A 20,364-nucleotide genomic window follows, 5' to 3' on the forward strand; every position below is an offset into this window, starting at 1 on the left:
TTTTTTGTCCCCCAAGTTTTGATGAGCAAATTTATTATGATGATAACATGCCTCCTATTTATGATGATTATATTGATGAAAGTGGGTTTGGAAGAGTGTCAACTTTAGGAAGTAATGATCCCACTATTTTGGAGGGTGTTGAATCTTATTGTGATAATTATGAAAGTGGATTTGGAGAGGTCATGACTTTACTTAGTGATGAATCCACTATTTCGGAAGAGGTTCCAATTGATTATGTGAACAAAGTTGCTATCTGTGATGATTATTGTGATGACTTGTATGCTATAAAGAATAGTTATAACCATGAAACTTGTCATCTTGATTTTAATTTTCAATTGGATTATGCCTCACATGATAGTTATTTTGTTGAGTTTGCTCCCACTATTATCCATGACAATAAATTTGCTTATGTGAAGAGTAATAAAATTTCTATGCTTATGCATCATGAAAATAATGCTTTATGTGATAGCTATATTGTTGAATTCATTCATGATGCTACTGAAAATTATTATGAGGGAGGAATATATGCTTGTATGAATTGCAATAATATCAAGTTTCCTCTCTATGTGTTGAAAATCTTGAAGATTTGCTTGTTTTACCTTCCTATGCAAGTTGATTATTGTTCCCATAAGTTGTTTGCTCACGAAATCCCTATGCATAGGGAGTGGACTAGACTTAAATGTGCTAGCCATATTCTTCATGATGCTCTCTTTATGTTACAATTCTTATATTTTATGTGAGCATCATTGAAATCATCATGCCTAGCTAGGGGCGTTAAACAATAGCGCTTGTTGGGAGGCAACCCAAGTTTATTTTTGTTCTTTGCTTTTTTCTCCTGTTTAGTAATAAATAATTCATATAGCCTCTTTTTAGATGTGGTTTTATATTTTAATTAGTGTTTGTGCCAATTAGAACCTTTGGGAAGACTTGGGTGAAGTCTTTGTGATCTTGCTGTAAAAAACAGAAATTTTTGCGCTCACAAGATTAGCAGCCATTTTTTACTGGAGAGTGCGATTAGGTTGATTCTTTTTGCAGATGATTAATAGACAAATTCCTCGGGTCCTCCAATTTATTTCAGAACTTTTGGAGTGACAGAAGTATTCGTTTGATACATATTACTACAGACTGTTCTGTTTTTGATAGATTCTGTTTTCATTGTGTTGTTTGCTTATTTTGATGAATCTATGAGTAGTATCGGAGGGTATGAACCATAAAGAAGTTGGAATACAGTAGGTATTAAACCAATATGAATTTAGAATGAGTTCACAACAGTACCTAAGTGGTGATTTATTTTCTTATACTAACGGAGCTTACGAGTTTTCTGTTAAGTTTTGTGTTGTGAAGTTTTCAAATTTTGGGTAAAGATTCGGTGGACTATGGAATAAGGAGTGGCAAGAGCCTAAGCTTGGGGATGCCCAAGGCACCCCAAGGTAATATTCAAGGACAACCAAGAGCCTAAGCTTGGGGATACCCCGGATGGCATCCCCTCTTTCGTCTTCGTTCATCGGTAACTTTACTTGGAGCTATATTTTTATTCACCACATGATATGTGTTTTGCTTGGAGAATCATTTTATTTTATTTTGTTTTGCTTGTTGTTTGAATAAAATACCAAGATATCAAATTCTTAAATGTTAGAGAGTCACATAGTTACATAATTATTCGACTACTCATTGATCTTCACTTATATCTTTTGGAGTAGTTTGTCGTTTGCTCTAGTACTTCACTTATATAATTTTAGAGTTTTTAGAACAACATGGTAGTTTTATTTGGTTATGAAACTAGTCCTAATATGATGGGCACCCAAGATGGGTATAATAAAAACTTTCATATAGAGTGCATTGAATACTATCAGAAGTTTGATACTTGATAATTGTTTTGAGATATAAAGATGTTGATATTAGAGTTATGCTAGTTGAGTAATTGTGAAATTGAGAAATACTTGTGTTGAGGTTTGAAAGTCTCGTAGCATGCACGCATGGTAATAGTTGTGTGACAAATTTGAAGCATGAGGTGTTTCTTTGATTGCTTTCCTTATGAGTGGCGGTCGGGGATGAGCTATGGTCTTTTCCAACCAATCTATCCCCCTAGGAGCATGCACGTAGTGCTTGGTTTTTGATGACTTGTAGATTTTTGCAATAAGTATGTGAGTTATTTATGACTAATGTTGAGTCCATGGATTATACACACTCTCACCCCTCCATCGTTGCTGGCCTCTTCGGTACCGTGCATTGCCCTTTCCCACCTCGAGAGTTGGTGCAAACTTTGCCGGTGCATCCAAACCCCGTGATATGATGCGCTCTGTCACACATAAACCTCCTTATATCTTCCTCAAAACAACCACCATACCTACCTATTATGGCATTTCCATAGCCATAACGAGGTATATTGCCATGCAACTTTCCACCGTTCCGTTCATCATGACACACATCATCATTTTCATATTGCCTTGGATGATCAGGTAGTTGACATCGTATTTGTGGCAAAGCCACCATGCATAATTTATCATACATGTCACTCTCGATTCATTGCCCATCCCGGTACACCACCGGAGGCATTCATATAGAGTCATACTCTGTTCTAGTATTGAGTTGTGAATAAATAGAGGTGTGATGATCATCATTAATAGAGCATTGTCCTGGAAAAAAAAGAAAGGCCAAAAAAAGGAAAGAAAATAAAGGCCAAATAAAAAAAGAAATAAAAGGGGACAATGCTACTATCTTTTTTTCCACACTTGTGCTTCACAGTAGCACCATGATCTTTATGACAGAGAGTCTCTTGTTTTGTCACTTTCATATACTAGTGGGAATTTTCCATTATAGAACTTGGCTTGCATATTCCAACAATGGGCTTCCTCAAATGCCCTAGGTCTTCGTGAGCAAGCAAGTTGGATGCACACCCACTTAGTTTCTTTTGTTGAGATTTCATACATTTATAGCTCTAGTGCATCCGTTGCATGGCAATCCCTACTCCCCGCATTGACATCAATCGATGGGCATCTCCATAGCCCGTTGATTAGACGCATCGATGTGAGACTTTCTCTTTTGTTTGTCGTCTCCACACAACCCCCATCATTATATTCTATTCCACCCATAGTGCTATGTCCATGGCTCACGCTCATATATTACGTGAAAGTTGAAAAAGTTTGAGAATACTAAAGTATGAAACAATTGCTTGGCTTGTCATCGGGGTTGTGCATGATGGGAGCATTTTGTGTGACGAAAATGAAGCATGGCCAAACTATATGATTTTGTAGGGACGAGCTTTCTTTGGCTATGTTATTTTGAGAAGACATAATTGCTTGGTTAGTATGCTTGAAGTATTATTATTTTTATGTCAATATTAAACTTTTGTTTTGAATGTTTCAGACCTGAACATTCATGCCACAATAAAGAAAATTACATTGAGAAATATGTTAGGTAGCATTCCACATCAAAAATTCTGTTTTTATCATTTACCTACTCGAGGACGAGCAGGAATTAAGCTTGGGGATGCTTGATACATCTCCAACGTATCTATATTTTTTGATTGTTCCATGCTATTATATTATCAACCTTGGATGTTTTATATGCATTTATATGTTATTTTATATGATTTTTGGGACTAACCAATTAACCTAGAGCCCAGTGCGAGTTTCTGTTTTTTTCCTTGTTTTTGAGTATCGCAGAAAAAGAAAACCAAACGGAGTCCAATTGACCTGAAATTTCACGAAGATCATTTTTGAACCAGAAGAAGCCCACGGAGTACCGGAGATGGGCCAGAAGAGTCTCGAGGCCACCACGAGGGTGGGGGGCGCGCCCTACCCCCCTGGGCGCGCCCCCCTACCTTATGGCCGCCTTGGGGACCCCCGTGACTTGTTCCCGACTCCAACACCTCTTATATAACCCCAAACTTCCAGAAAATAACCTAGATCGGGAGTTCCACTGCCGCAAGCCTCTGTAGCCACCGAAAACCAATCTAGACTCGTTCTGGCACCCTGCCGGGGGGAATCCCTCTCCGGTGGCCATCTTCATCATCCCGGCACTCTCCATGACGAGGAGGGAGTAGTTCTCCCTCGGGGCTGAGGGTATGTACCAGTAGCTATGTGTTTGATCCCTCTCTCTCTCTCTCGTGTTCTTGATTCGGCATGATCTTGATGTATCGCGAGCTTTGCTATTATAGTTGGATCTTATTATGTTTCTCCCCCTCTACTTTCTTGTGATGAATTGAGTTTTCCCTTTGAAGTTATCTTATCGGATTTAGTCTTTAAGGATTTGAGAACACTTGATGTATGTCTTGCATGTGCTTATCTGTGGTGACAATGGGATATCACGTGATCCACCTGATGTATGTTTTGGTGATCAACTTGCGAGTTTCGTGACCTCGTGAACTTATGCATAGGGGTTGGCACACGTTTTTGTCTTGACTCTCCGGTAGAAACTTTGGGGCACTCTTTGAAGTTCTTTGTTTTGGTTGAATAGATGAATCTGAGATTGTGTGATGCATATCGTATAATCATACCCACGGATACTTGAGGTGACATTGGAGTATCTAGGTGACATTAGGGTTTTGGTTGATTTGTGTCTTAAGGTGTTATTCTAGTATGAACTCTAGGATATATTGAACGGAAAGAATAGCTTCATGTTATTTTACTACGGACTCTTGAATAGATCGATCAGAAAGAATAACTTTGAGGTGGTTTCGTACCCTACAATAATCTCTTCGTTTGTTCTCCGCTATTAGTGACTTTGGAGTGACTCTTTGTTGCATGTTGAGGGATAGTTATATGATCTAATTATGTTATTATTGTTGAGTGAACTTGCACTAGTGAAAGTATGAACCCTAGGTCTTGTTTCAACGCATTGCAATACCGTTTTCTCTAACTTTTATCGTTAGTTACCTTGTTGTTTTTATATTTTCAGACTACAAAACCTATACCTACCATCCATATTGACTTGTATCACCATCTCTTCGTCGAACTAGTGCACCTATACAATTTACCATTGTATTGGGTGTGTTGGGGACACAAGAGACTCCTTGTTATTTGGTTGCAGGGTTGTTTGAGAGAGACCATCTTCATCCTACACCTCCCATGTATTGATAAACCTTAGGTCATCCACTTGAGGGAAATTTGCTACTGTCCTACAAACCTCTGCACTTGGAGGCCCAACAACATCTACAAGAAGAAGGTTGTGTAGTAGACATCACCCTGGCAGCTAGGACTTTGGGAGCCGCCCGAGTCGCCCGAGACGGGGGCGACGCGGGGGAGATGGGCATTGAATATTCCTAAAAAACTTGCGTTGAATGATAGTTTGGTGCTACTAGAACTTGTAAAATGAATCTTTTAAGTGCATAAAAAACTTTCGACTACGTTCACATACCATGCTAATTTCGCCCGTAGCTGTTGACGGCGCTGAGGTGGCGTGCCAATGAGCATGTCACGTGGCCCGTTGTCAGTGGGGGAAGGGGGAGGCGTCGGCACGCAGCATGCTGCAATTTTTCTTAGGAAACTCCTTTTTCATTGTGCTAAATACTATGAGAAGGCCCTTGAGACAGCGGAGGGCATCAAGCTTTTTAAATTCACTTAGGCCCCATAATTGCTAAGCATATTCGCTTGCACGACTAGTTGCTTCGTCTCTCTCTCTCTCTCTCTCTCTCTCATTCCAAGGCGGAGGTAGAGCCTTACGGCCCCTGTCGTTGGAGGTGATGATGGATGACTCTCAATCTCATCATCGACTACACGGCGGAGCGTCACCGTTGTATGGTGAGTCATTGGCCCCCTCCTTCTGATTCTCTCATCCCTCTCTCACCCTTGTTTCTTTAGGGTTATAGTGGTATTTAATCATGAGCTGAAGCCATTGTTCTTTTATTGTTAATTCATGTTGTGGTGACCAAGGGATTCGTATGGCTTCATCCCCAACACATTGACCCCCTCCATCCAGGTTCGTCTTAGGGTTTACTTGGGGGTTTAAAATGTATCAACTTTGTCATACAAAATCATTGATCATGGACATGAGTAAAGGAGATGTAGAATCTTGTTGTAATGCTACCTACGGGACAAGTTTATTTGGAGAGTACTGAAGTGCACCAACTCAAAAAAATTGTATAGTTTGGTAATTGAATTTCTACATGGGTAAAGTTTGCTAAAAAGGATGAAAGGAGGCAAGGCGATGGGCCCTGATTGTATCCCCGTTGAGGTGTGGAAAGGTCTCGAGGACATAGCGATAGTATGGCTAACCAAGCTTTTCAACCTCATTTTTCGGGCAAACAAGATGCCAGAAGAATGGAGACGGAGTATATTAGTACCAATCTTCAAGAACAAGGGGGATGTTCAGAGTTGTACTAATTACCATGGAATTAAGCTGATGAGCCATACAATGAAGCTATGGGAGAGAGTCATTGAGCACCGCTTAAGAAGAATGACAAGCGTGACCAAAAATCAGTTTGGTTTCGTGCCTGGGAGGTCGACCATGGAAGCCATTTTCTTGGTACACAACTTATGGAGAGATATAGGGAGCAAAAGAAGGACTTGCATATGGTGTTCATTGACTTGGAGAAGGCCTATGATAAGATACCGCGGAATGTCATGTGGTGGGCCTTAGAGAAACACAAAGTCCCAGCAAAGTACATTACCCTCATCAAGGACATGTACGATAATGTTGTGACAAGTGTTCGAACAAGTGATGTCGACACTGATGACTTCCCGATTAAGATAGGACTGCATCAGGGGTCAGCTTTGAGCCCTTATCTTTTTGCATTGGTGATGGATGAGGTCACAAGGGATATACAAGGAGATATCCCATGGTGTATGCTCTTTGCGGATGATGTGGTGCTAGTTGATGATAGTCAGACGAGGGTAAATAGGAAGTTAGAGTTATGGAGACAAACCTTGGAATCAAAAGGGTTTAGGCTTAGTAGAACTAAAACCGAGTACATGATGTGCGGTTTCAGTACTACTAGGTGTGAGGAGGAGGTTAGCCTTGATGGCCAGGTGGTACCTCAGAAGGACATCTTTCGGTATTTGGGGTCAATGCTGCAGGAGGATGGGGGTATTGATGAAGATGTGAACCATCTAATCAAAGCCGGATGGATGAAGTGGCGCCAAGCTTCTGGCATTCTCTATGACAAGAGAGTGCCACAAAAGCTAAAAGGCAAGTTCTACAGGACGGCGGTTCGACCCGCAATGTTGTATGGCGCTGAGTGTTGGCCGACTAAAAGGCGACATGTTCAACAGTTAGGTGTGGCGGAGATGCGTATGTTGAGATGGATGTGTGGCCACACGAGGAAGGATCGAGTCCGGAATGATGATATACGAGATAGAGTTGGGGTAGCACCAATTGAAGAGAAGCTTGTCCAACATCGTCTGAGATGGTTTGGGCATATTCAGCGCAGGCCTCCAGAAGCTCCGGTGCATAGTGGACGGCTAAAGCGTGCGGAGAATGTCAAGAGAGGGCGGGGTAGACCGAATTTGACATAGGAGGAGTCCGTTAAGAGAGACCTGAAGGATTGGAGTATCACCAAAGAGCTAGCTATGGACAGGGGTGCGTGGAAGCTTGCTATCCATGTGCCAGAGCCATGAGTTGGTTGCGAGATCTTATGGGTTTCACCTCTAGCCTACCCCAACTTGTTTGGGACTAAAGGCTTTGTTGTTGTTGTTGTTGTTGTAAAGTTTGCTAACTGAAGTTTTTGGGCAGTAGTAGTAAAATTAACTCGATAGCGGGATAACTGAATTTCTTGACAATTAGTTAACTGGATTTTTGAGTTGTTGAACTCGTGTACAGTGTGTTGATTGAATTTCTTTATAGTTAGTTAATTGGATTTCCAAATTCAATGAACTCTTGTATATTGTGTTGATTGATTTTATGTTTAGTTAGTTAACTAAATTTGCTAAATGGTTGTATAATGTGTTTGATCTCTCTTTTCTTGGATCAAGAAAGGGGAGTTCTTGGTTGTCAACGGATCAATAAGTGAATCATGTAATCACCCAACACTTTTTTCTTCTTCTCTTGCCTTGGATCTTTCTTTCTCAATGTGGTTGATGAATTGAGTGAAATGTAGTTCGATGTGGTGGAGTGGAGTGGTTGGTAAGGAGTAAAATGAACTAGCATGAGATGGTTGTGGTGAATGAGGTGGTTCCCAACTCGAAGGACTATGATAGAGAATATGTAGAGAAGATCCAAAATATGACTGTTACTCAAACAGTGATATGGGGATCGGAATCAACTGTAGAAATCTAACAAAACTAACAAAATAGTTCAAATAAATTTGAGCAGTCAAGGTAGTGTACAAAAACCAGAAGAAATACAACACTCAGAAGTACCGATGGAAAATGAGCAGTTGTTCTGAACAGAAAAAAAAGATAACGCCTTTTCTCTTGGGCTAGAGTGGCTCGAAAATGCCGGTTAGACATACTTCTTAGTAGTACCCAACAAAAAAGAATCATTGCAAGATTTGAGAAATCTGCAGAAAATAGTTGTCACGCCTTGGAAGTTCTGGACGAAAAGAAGCAGATGTAGTGCTTATACTTTGACAAAAGAGAAGCAAACTGAGATGGCACAGAAATGCCAATGAAATGTGATGCTCAGAAGTGCCGATCAATAGGAGGTTTTGGTGGTTATGATCAGTTGAATCTAGGTTTGATCTTTGATTATGAATAAACCTAGGAGTCTTGGTAATACTGCTACGTCTTGAGCTTGCGTTGGTTTTCCCCGAAGAGGAAGGGATGATGTAGCAGAGTAGCGTAAGTATTTCCCTCGGTTTTTGAGAACCAAGGTATCAATCCAGTAGGAGGCCATGCTCAAGTCCCTCGTACCTGCACAAAACGATAGCTACTCGCAACCAACGCGATTAGGGGTTGTCAATCCCTTCATGGTCACTTACGAGAGTGAGATCTGATAGATATAATATTTTTGGTATTTTTAGTATAAAGATGCAAAGTAAAAAGTAAAGCAAAGCAAGATTAAAGTGATGGAGATTGATATGATGAGAATAGACCCGGGGGACATAGGTTTCACTAGTGGCTTCTCTCAAGAGCATAAGTATTCTACGGTGGGTGAACAAATTACTGTTGAGCAATTGACAGAATTGAGCATAGTTATGAGAATATCTAGGCATGATCATGTATATAGGCATCACGTCCGTGACAAGTAGACCGAAGCGATTCTGCATCTACTACTATTACTCCACTCATTGACCGCTATCCAGCATGCATCTAGAGTATTAAGTTAAAAACAGAGTAACGCCTTAAGCAAGATGGCATGATGTAGAGAGATAAATTCATGCAATATGAAATAAACCCCATCTTGTTATCCTCGATGGCAACGATGCAATACGTGCCTTGCTGCCCCTTCTGTCACTGGGAAAGGACACCGCGAGATCGAACCCAAAGCTAAGCACTTCTCCCATGGCAAGAACTACCAATCTAGTTGGCCAAACCAAACGGATAATTCGAAGAGACTTGCAAAGATAACCAATCATGCATAAAAGAATTCAGAGAAGATTCAAATATTATTCATAGATAGACTTGATCATAAACCCACAATTCATCGATCTCAACAAACACACCGCAAAAAGAAGATTACATCGAATAGATCTCCACAAGAGACGGGGAGAACTTTGTATTGAGATTCAAAGAGAGAGAAGAAGCCATCTAGCTACTAACTATGGACCCGAAGGTCTGAGGTAAACTACTCACACTTCATCGGAGGGGCTAGGATGATGTAGAAGCCCTCCGTGATGACGGCCCTCTTCCGGCTGAGCTCCGGAACAGACCCCAAGATGGGATCTCGTGGATACAGAAAGTTGCGGCGGTGGAATTAGGTTTTTGGCTCCTCTTCTGATTGTTCGGGGGTACGTAGGTATATATAGGAGGAAGGAGCACGTCGGTGGAGCACCGAGGGGCCCACGAGGCAGGGGGCGCGCCCCCCACCCTCATGACCTCCTCTTTGATCCGATCCCTTGCAGTAGGGTCCAAGTCTCCTGGATCACGTTCGGTGAGAAAATCACGTTCCCGAAAATTTTATTCCGTTTGGACTCCGTTTGATATTCTGTTCTCCGAAACACTGAAATAGGCAAAAAAAAACAGCAATTCTGGGTTGGACTTCCGGTTAATAGGTTAGTCCCAAAAATAATATAAAAGTGGAAAATAAAGCCCAATATAGTCCAAAACAATAGATAATATATCATGGAGCAATCAAAAATTATAGATACGTTGGAGACGTATTAGGCATCCCCAAGCTTAATTCCTGCTCGTCCTCGAGTAGGTAAATGATAAAAAGAGAATTTTTGATGTGGAGTGCTACTTGGCATAATTTCAATGCAAATCTTTTTAATTGTGGTATGAATATTCAGATTAGACAGATTCAAGACAAAAGTTTATAGGGACATTTACATTTTTTCCCTAATCTTGCCCCACCCTCATCTTTACCCCTAAAAGAAACAAGTGCTCAACTTTGCCCCTCTTCTGTCTGGTGCCGTTTCAGAAATACCCCTTCATACCCTTACCGTCCAGTCAAAGTGGTTTGACCGTGCAGGAGACACATTTCGGACAATTTACCCCTGGTACTTACATGTGGGGCCCTTCGGACAGAGTCACTCACTCACGGATATCCTCTCCTCTCATCTCTTCTCTTCTCTCTGGCGACTTGAACCCTAACCCTAGCCCGCCCACGATTTGGTTCGCCATCAGCCGCCGTGGAGGGATAGCGTGGGGATTGAGATGCGCGGCAGCTGGATCTGACCCGCCGCTCCTCTTCACCGAGGGATTTTGCGGATGGCTGCCGTTCGTGGAAGCGGCGCCGGCAGCGGCAGAGCTGAGAGCTCTCAGACCACAGCGGCGACCACACCGACTGTTCCAACGGGGTAAGTGTCTCTATTAGGTTACTCGCACGATTTCTATGCTCACTGTCTTTGCCTTCCTTTAATTTTTCTCAACATTTACCGTAGGATGGATCCAGCTAGAGCTTTCTATCTCAACTGTAGGATGGAAACCGCCGTGTTAGGCACTTCTGGTACAAAAGGATCTGGCACAGGGTTTAATTTTCGTCTTGTAGTTGATTGCACATCAACATTTGTGAAGTTTAGATCTGCAATCTCAGATAAATATCCATGGGGCCTCTATGATGCTGTAGAATTTAGGTATTGGGACATGGGAAATACTAATTGGGTGCCAGTGTAGTCTGGTGATGAATTGGGAATTATGTTTGCAACCAATGCTGAAACTAAGACAGTAGATTTAGAAATTAATGTGATACAAAGGCTTAGAGGAGAGACTGAGAGGAGAGGAACTAGATCTCAAGCTCATAGTTCTCAAGCTAGGTGCAGTCAAACAAGAGGAAGAGGGAGTTCAGGTGGCAGAGGTAGTTCAGGTGCAAGAGAGAATTCAGGTGGCAGAGGTAGTTCAGGTGCAAGAAGGAATTCAGGTGGCAGAGGTAGTTCAGGTGGAAGAAAAAATTCAAAAACTAGTGTTGTGCATGAACTAGGTCCTAGTAGTAGCAAGCAACCAGATGTTGATCCAATCATAGAAGAGGAACAACCTGATGATGTAGCAACAGATGATGAGGATGAATTAATGCATCCTGAATTTGTAATAGGGAAGAAGCCAAAGGGGAAGGAAGCAGCTCAACAAGATGATTACATTTCCCCTCCAGAGTTTGCTGGGACAGATTCAGATGAGAGAGAGGAGGACAATGACATGGGTTATTCTGAGAGTTCTGATGAGGCTAGGCCAGATGTGCATTTTAACAAAGATGATCCTTCTCTTGCAGAAGGAACTATATTCTCTGATGTTGTAGAGTGCAGAAATGCATTAGCCACTTATGCAATCAAGACTCAGAGTGAATTCAAAATTGACAAGAGTGAGCCTGGTAGGCTAATAGTACATTGTGCATATAGAAGGTGTAAGTGGAGGATGCATGCATCCTTTCTGAAAAATACCAAACTATTTCAGGTACACTAACAGTTAACTGTGCATGTTCTTTATGATTGTTATGTTGTTTATGATTCTGATCCTTGTTACAATGTTTAACTGCAGGTCAAAGTAAACAGAAATCCTCACACATGCCCAAGTGTGACAAGAAGACAAAGGTTGAGATCAGCAAAGTGCAGATGGATTACAGATGCAGTTAAGAACTGGGTGAGAGAAAACTCCAATATAAGGGTCACACAACTTCAAATTTACTTGAAGAAGAAGTATGGATTGCAGCTGCCATACATGAGAGTATTTTATGGTAAGCAGATGGCCATTGACAACATCTATGGTAAGTGGACTGACAGTTTTCAATTATTGTACACATTCAAGGCTGAGGTAGAGAAAGCATCACCTGGTAGTGTAGTTCACATTGATAGGCACACTGTTCAGTTTGAAAAGAATGGTCAGAGCAGGTCCAAAGAGTGCTTTAGGAGAGTGTTTGTGTCATTTAAGGCATGCTGGAAGGGTTTTTTAAAAGGTTGTAGGCCATATCTGGCAGTAGATGTCATTGCACTCAATGGTAGGTTCAAAGGACAACTAGTCAGTGCCTGTGCTGTAGATGCAAACAACTGGATATTTCCAGTTGCATATGGTGTGCTAGAGGTAGAGAACCTGGAGAGTTGGACATGGTTCTTTGAGCACTTGAAAAACCTAATAGGCCACCCAGATGGTCTAGTCATACACACTGATGCGTGTAAAGGATTAGAGGCAGCTGTAGATGATGTTTTCCCTGGAGTAGAGCACAGAGAATGCATGAGGCACTTAGCTGCAAACTTCACCAAGAAGTTTAAAGGGAAATTTTTTGATGAGAACTTGTGGCCCTGTTCCCTAACATTTAGCTTAAAGAAACACAATTACCATCTCAGTCAGTTGTATAGCAAGCCAGATGTAAAATATTATCTGGATGAACATCACAGCAAGATATGGGCCAGGGCACTGTTCAATGAGAAGTGCAAGTTAGATTATGTGAACAATAACCTTGTAGAGTCTTTCAATTCCAAAATCAGAAAATGGAAAGGACTACACATTGTAGACCTGCTAGACAAAATTAGGCAAGTCTTAATGGAGAAATTTGATCTAAGGCAAAGCATTTCTGCTGGCACTTATGGAGGGCATATCATAGTCCCCAAAGTGATGAAACAGATAATGGCAAAATCAAAGACCTTAGATATGAGCATTGTTAAGAGAAGTACTCATGAGGCAGAGGTGACTGCAATTGATAAATAGAAGAGGGAGTGGAGGTATCCTGTTGATCTGCAAGCACAAACTTGTAGCTGCAGAAAATGGTAAATCACTGGACAACCTTGCATTCATGCATTATACTTCATTACTTCACTCAGAGGTCCAGCAAGTGAGATAGATCAGTATGTGCATGAATTTTACTCTATGCATAGATTCAATCTTACTTATGCAGAGAATTTGCCTGCAATGGAGGGGAAGCGGCAGTGGGACATTGTTGATACTGGGTTTAAACTGTGTGCACCAGTGCAAAATAGACCACCTGGAAGACCAAGGAAAACTAGGATAAGGGCACAGGCAGAAGGAAAAGGTCTTGGAGGAAGGCAAAAGAAATGCAGTAGATGTGGCAGACTTGGTCACAGAGGCACCCATTGCAAAGAGTCAATTGATCCTGCATTTGGAGAAGATGAGCATTGGGGTGCAGAAAATGCTCCAGAAAATGCTCTTGCAACTGCTCCAAGCTCTCCACCATCTGCTACAAGCTCTCTACCAACTACTCCAAGCTCTCCACCAGCTCCAAGCTCTCCACCAACTGCTCCAAGCTCTACAGCAGCTCCAAGCTCTCCAACAGCACTTGTCAGGTATGTTTTCTACTACATGTTCATGCATTCTTTGTGTAACTTCATTATTTCATACTCATCTTGATTGTTTACATGCTTCTTAGTCCAAAGAAATGTACTAAAAGAGCTGCTGAGAGAGGAACTAGGTGGGGGTCACCACAGAAGAAGGTGAAAGGCGGCAACTCTGCTGTCAGCACAAGGAACAAAGCTGCAAATCCTGCTGCCAACACTAGGAGCAAGAGGGCCAAACTAGTGTGATCAGCTTAATGTTGGTTCTGTTCAACTAGAGTGATGAACTGCTATGTTAGATGTAATGTGTTAACTGATGTGTGTTGCTTTGCATGTTGTCAAACTGTTGTGAACTCCTGTGTAATGTGCTCATATTTGTCATGTGCTACACTTCTATGCTCATATTTGTCACTGTGCTACACTTGTGTGCTCCTATTTATCCATGTGCTACACTCGTGTGCTCATATTTGCCCCTGTGCTATATTTGTGTGCTCATATTTGCCCCTGGATTGATATATATTTGTGCTCATATTTACCACATGGAAACATCACTAGCCGAAAGTACCTCAATGTGCATTCATACAGGATTTAAACCACATTAACAACATAACCATTATATAAAGGGACATTTCATAAAGGCTCCAGAACATAAAGGCTCCATTACATAAAGGCTCCAGAACATAACAACATAACCTACATCAGCAAACACTTCAATAGCCTAATTTGACCACACAAAAACAAGACTAGCCACAATGCTTATGCCAAGAACAATGACAAAGCACATTGTTTCCATCAGCTCATTCTTTTTCTTCAACTTTTGCTTCAACTTCTTGTTTTTAGTGGTAAGATCCACAACCCTCCTCTCCAGATTGCTTGCTTTGATCCAACTGTGTTCAAGGGCAGCATGTAAATCCTCAAAAGCAAGCCCAACATAGTCAGTAGGAGGGGGGTCAATCCATACAACCCAATCACATTCATCGGGAAGCTGCAAAAGCATAGTTCAAAAATAATGTCAAACTGAAAGCTTAGCATCAATTCGACAAAAAAATATATCAAATTGAGGGAAATATAGCACTTACATCAACTGGACAACCCAAAAAACGTCTACCAGTGCTTGCTCCTCCCCAAGCTACACGGCGAGCCGGAACTAGCCCATGCCCTGGGCATCTACGCTTCGAGCGCTCCTCAAGGCCACAGAAGATGGGATTGGGAATGAAATGCTCTGAACTAAAATACATAATGCCGCAACCATCCACCTACAAACAAAATCGGATGCACATGGCTAAAAAATCCCAAATCCGCACAAACCCTAGATCTGAAATCCCCAAATATGCAGACTTTACTAACCTCGTCCTCCGCGGCTGAAGTCGCCAAGCACTGAGCCGTCGAGGACATGGATGCCATCTTCCTTTCATAGCTCTCCAGCACCGAGCTGTCGAAATCGCCTGAGCAGCCGCCTCCTCCTACACTTTGTTCTTAGCGTCGAGAGGAAGAAGAAAACCGAGAGAGATAATTGTTCGGTCAGCCCCCCACATGTTAGTAGGGGCAAACTTGTCCCAAAATTGTCACGAAAACGGTCAAACAACTTTGACTGGACGGAAATGGCGCGGAGGGGTATTTCTGAAGTGGCACCAGACGGAAGAGGGGCAAAGTTGAGCACATGCTTTTTTTAGGGGTAAAGCTGAGACTGGGGCAAGATTAGGGGGAAAAATGGAATTGACCCATAAATAAATCATGCTCCGACTTCATCACATAACGGTTCACCATACGTGCATGCTACGGGAATCACAAACTTCAACACAAGTATTTTTTAAATTCACAACTACTCAACTAGCATGACTTTAATATCATCACCTCCATATCTCAAAACAATTATCATGCTTCAATCTTTTCTTTAGTATTCAACACACTCAAAAGAAAGTTTCACAAATCTTGAATACCAAGCATATTATTATTAAGCAAATTACCATGCTATTAAGAGACTCTCAAAATAATTTAAGTGAAGCATGAGAGATCAATAGTTTCTTTAAAATAAATCCACCACCGTGCTTCAAAAGATCTAAGTGAAGCACATAGAGCAAAATTATAACGCTCAAAAGATATAAGTGAAGCACATAGAGAAAAACTACTTAGCTCAAAAGATATAAGTGAAGCACATAGAGCAAAACTACTTAGCTCAAAAGATATAAGTGAAGCACATAGAGCAAAACTACTTAGCTCAAAAGATATAAGTGAAGCACATAGAGTAAAACTACTTACCTCAAAAGATATAAGTGAAGCACATAGAGTATTCTATCAAATTTTAATTCATGTATGGCTCTCTCAAAAGGTGTGTACAGCAAGGATGATTGTGGCATACTAACAAACAAATACACAAATAATACAAGACGCTCCAAGCAAAACACATATAATGTTGGTGAATAAAAATATAGCTCCAAGTAAATTACCGATGGAAGTGGACGAAAAGAGGGGATGCCTTCCGGGGCATCCCCAAGCTTTGACTTTTTGGTGTCCTTGGATTATTTTGGGGGTGCCATGGGCATCCCCAAGCTTAGGCTCTTGCCACCCCCTGTTCCATAATCCATCACAAGAATTCACCCAAAACTTGAAAACTTCACAACACAAAACTCAAAATAGAAAACTCTTGAGCTCCGTTAGCGAAAGAAAACAAAAGACCACTTCAAGGTACTGTAATGAACCCATTATTTATTTATATTGGTGTTAAACCTACTGTATTCCAACTTCTGTATGGATTATAAACTATTTTACTAGCCATAGGTTCATCAAAATAAGCAAACAACACACGAAAAACAGAATCTGTCAAAAACAGAACAGTCTGTAGTAATCTGTAGCTAGCGCAAGATCTGGAACCCCAAAAATTCTAAAATAAATTGCTGGACGTGAGGAATTTATCTATTAATCATCTGCAAAAATAATTAACTAAATATCACTCTTCAAATAAAAATGACAGCAGTTCTCGTGAGCGCTAAAGTTTCTGTTTTTTACAGCAAGTTCAACAAGACTTTCCCCAAGTCTTCCCAATGGTTCTACTTGGCACAAACACTAATTAAACACAAAAAACACAACCAAAATAGAGGCTAGATAATTTATTTATTGAATAACAGCAAGGAAAAATATTGGGTTGTCTCCCAACAAGCGCTTTTCTTTAAAGCCTTATAGCTAGGCATAATATTTCAATGATGCTCACATGAAAGACAAGAATTGAAGCACAAAGAGAGCATCATAAAACATGTGAAAAACATATCTAAGTCTAACATACTTCCTATGCATAGGCATCTTATAGGCAAACAAATTATCATCGCAAGCAAAAACTAGCATATGCAAGGAAGTGAAAAGAAACAATAGCAATCTCAACATAACGAGAGGTAATTTAGTAACATGAAAATTTCTACCACCATATTTTCCTCTCTCGTAATAATTACATGTAGTATCATAAGCAAATTCAACAAAATATCTATCACATAAAATATTTTCAACACGATCCACATGCATGCAAAGTTGACACTCTTCCAAAATAGTGGGATTGACATTAACTAAAGTCATGACCTCTTCAAAACCACTTTTATCAAAAACTTCATAAGATTGAACATTATCCAAATATGTGGGATCTAAAGTTGACACTCTTCCAAACCCACTTTCAGTATTATTGCAAACACTATTATCAATCTCATAATCATCATGGGGAGTAAATAAATTTTCAAGATCAAAAGAAGAATCACCCCAATCATGATCATTGCAACAAGTAGAGGACATAGCAAAATTAGCATCCCCAAGCTTAGGGTTTTGCATATTATTAGCACAATTTGCATAAATAGAATTTATAATAAAATCATTGCAATCATGCTTTTTATTCAAAGATCTATCGTGAATTGCATCATAAAGTAATTCATCACACTTTTTAGATTCACGAATTTCAGGCAAAACCTCATAAAGATAATCTAGTGCACAAAACTCACTAGCAATTGGTTCATCATAATTGGATCTCTTAAAAAGATTAGCAAGTGGATGAGGATCCATAGGTCTTAGGTTCTCTGTTTAGTAATAAATAAACAACTATTCCAACCATACGAGCAAACAAGAACGGGCAAAAGAGGCAAATAGAGAGGGAGGATAGAGAGAGAGGGTGAATAAAATAGCAAAGGTGAAGTGGGGGAGAGGAAAACGAGAGGCAAATGACAAATAATATAATGCGAGAGATAAGGATTGTGATGGGTACTTGGTATTTTGACTTTTTGCGTAGACTCCCCGGCAACGGCGCCAGAAATCCTTCTTGCTACGTATTGAGCTTGCGTTGGTTTTCCCCGAAGAGGAAGGGATGATGCAGCAGAGTAGCGTAAGTATTTCCCTCAGTTTTTGAGAACCAAAGTATCAATCCAGTAGGAGGCCACGCTCAAGTCCCTCGTACCTGCACAAAACGATAGCTACTCGCAACCAACGCGATTAGGGGTTGTCAATCCCTTCATGGTAACTTACGAGAGTGAGATCTAATAGATATAATATTTTTGGTATTTTTGGTATAAAGATGCAAAGTAAAAAGTAAAAGCAAAGCAAGATTAAAGTGATGGAGATTGATATGATGAGAATAGACCCGGGGGCCATAGGTTTCACTAGTGGCTTCTCTCAAGAGCATAAGTATTCTACGGTGGGTGAACAAATTACTGTTGAGCAATTGACAGAATTGAGCATAGTTATGAGAATATCTAGGCATGATCATGTATATAGGCATCACGTCCGTGACAAGTAGACCGAAACGATTCTGCATCTACTACTATAACTCCACTCATCGACCGCTATCCGGCATGCATCTAGAGTATTAAATTAAAAACAGAGTAACGCCTTAAGCAAGATGACATGATGTAGAGAGATAAATTCATGCAATATGAAATAAACCCCATCTTGTTATCCTCGATGACAACGATGCAATACGTGCCTTGCTGCCCCTTCTGTCACTGGGAAAGGACACCGCAAGATCGAACCCAAAGCTAAGCACTTCTCCCATGGCAAGAACTACCAATCTAGTTGGCCAAACCAAACGGATAATTCGAAGAGACTTGCAAAGATAACCAATCATGCATAAAAGAATTCAGAGAAGATTCAAATATTATTCATAGATAGACTTGATCATAAACCCATAATTCATCGATCTCAACAAACACACCGCAAAAAAAAGATTACATCGAATAGATCTCCACAAGAGAGGGGGAGAACTTTGTATTGAGATTCAAAGAGAGAGAAGAAGCCATCTAGCTACTAACTATGGACCCGAAGGTCTGAGGTAAACTACTCACACTTCATCGGAGGGGCTAGGATGATGTAGAAGCCCTCCGTGATGATGGCCCTCTTCTGGCGGAGCTCCGGAACAGGCCCCAAGATGGGATCTCGTGGATACAGAAAGTTGCGGCGGTGGAATTAGGTTTTTGGCTCCTCTTCTGATCGTTCGGGGGTACGTAGGTATATATAGGAGGAAGGAGTACGTCGGTGGAGCACCGAGGGGCCCACGAGGCAGGGGGGCGCGCCCCCCACCCTCATGACCTCCTCTTTGATCCGATCCCTTGCAGTAGGGTCCAAGTCTCCTGGATCACGTTTGGTGAGAAAATCACGTCCCCGAAGATTTTATTCCGTTTGGACTCCGTTTGATATTCTGTTTCTCCGAAACACTGAAATAGACAAAAAATAGCAATTCTGGGCTGGGCCTCCAGTTAATAGGTTAGTCCCAAAAATAATATAAAAGTAGAAAATAAAGCCCAATATAGTCCAAAATAGTAGATAATATAGCATAGAGCAATCAAAAATTATACATACGTTGGAGACGTATCAAATACCAGGCGAAAATCTTAGGAATTACCAATGCTTAGAGAAATCCATACAAAGATGGCTGGGGTGGGGATTTTGGGATAGATTTTACTTTGGATATATTTTGCAAATTTGAACAAAAGTCTTTGCTAGTGCCTCTCTTCATAGTATGATTGTCCTATACTCAATGTGAATCTTGGATTCACCAAAAGACCTAGAAAGTACAAACTATGAGCTTGATGAGCGGAACAACTAGAAAAGTTGTTTGTAGGGGTCACTAATCATCTCCCATATAAAGCCATAGACCTGAATATGAAAATTATTCCAAATTCCAGAGATGAACTCATTGATATCATTAGTCCTCTCGGATGTTTTTTCATTAAGCTTCAAAACAACTAGGGTATTATGGAGATGCACTTCCTATATGTCGAAGGGTCCGAAGAGAATGCACTCGGTGGCTCCGAACGCACAAAGGTGAATTTTTCACAAAGGCTTGGAGGATCCGGTGGAAGTAACTCAAAGATTTTGAATGAAACTTATGGTTTTTGGATAGAACATAGATTACAACCCGAATGATCTGACCACACAACATTCAGAGGCTCCGAACTATACTATAATCCTAGGATTTTGCTACTATATGATCTCACAATGTCCAGATGAAACTCACTCAAAGTGTTTGAACGAAACTTTTAGTTCAAACTTTAATTGGCTCAGAGGTATTGGACGGATGACACTCACGGCTACTAGACAAAAGGAGCAATGCTACACATACGAAAGCTTACATGAGGCTTTTAAGT

Source organism: Triticum aestivum, chromosome 1A, assembly GCF_018294505.1.
Source record: "Triticum aestivum cultivar Chinese Spring chromosome 1A, IWGSC CS RefSeq v2.1, whole genome shotgun sequence".
NCBI lineage: Eukaryota > Viridiplantae > Streptophyta > Magnoliopsida > Poales > Poaceae > Triticum > Triticum aestivum.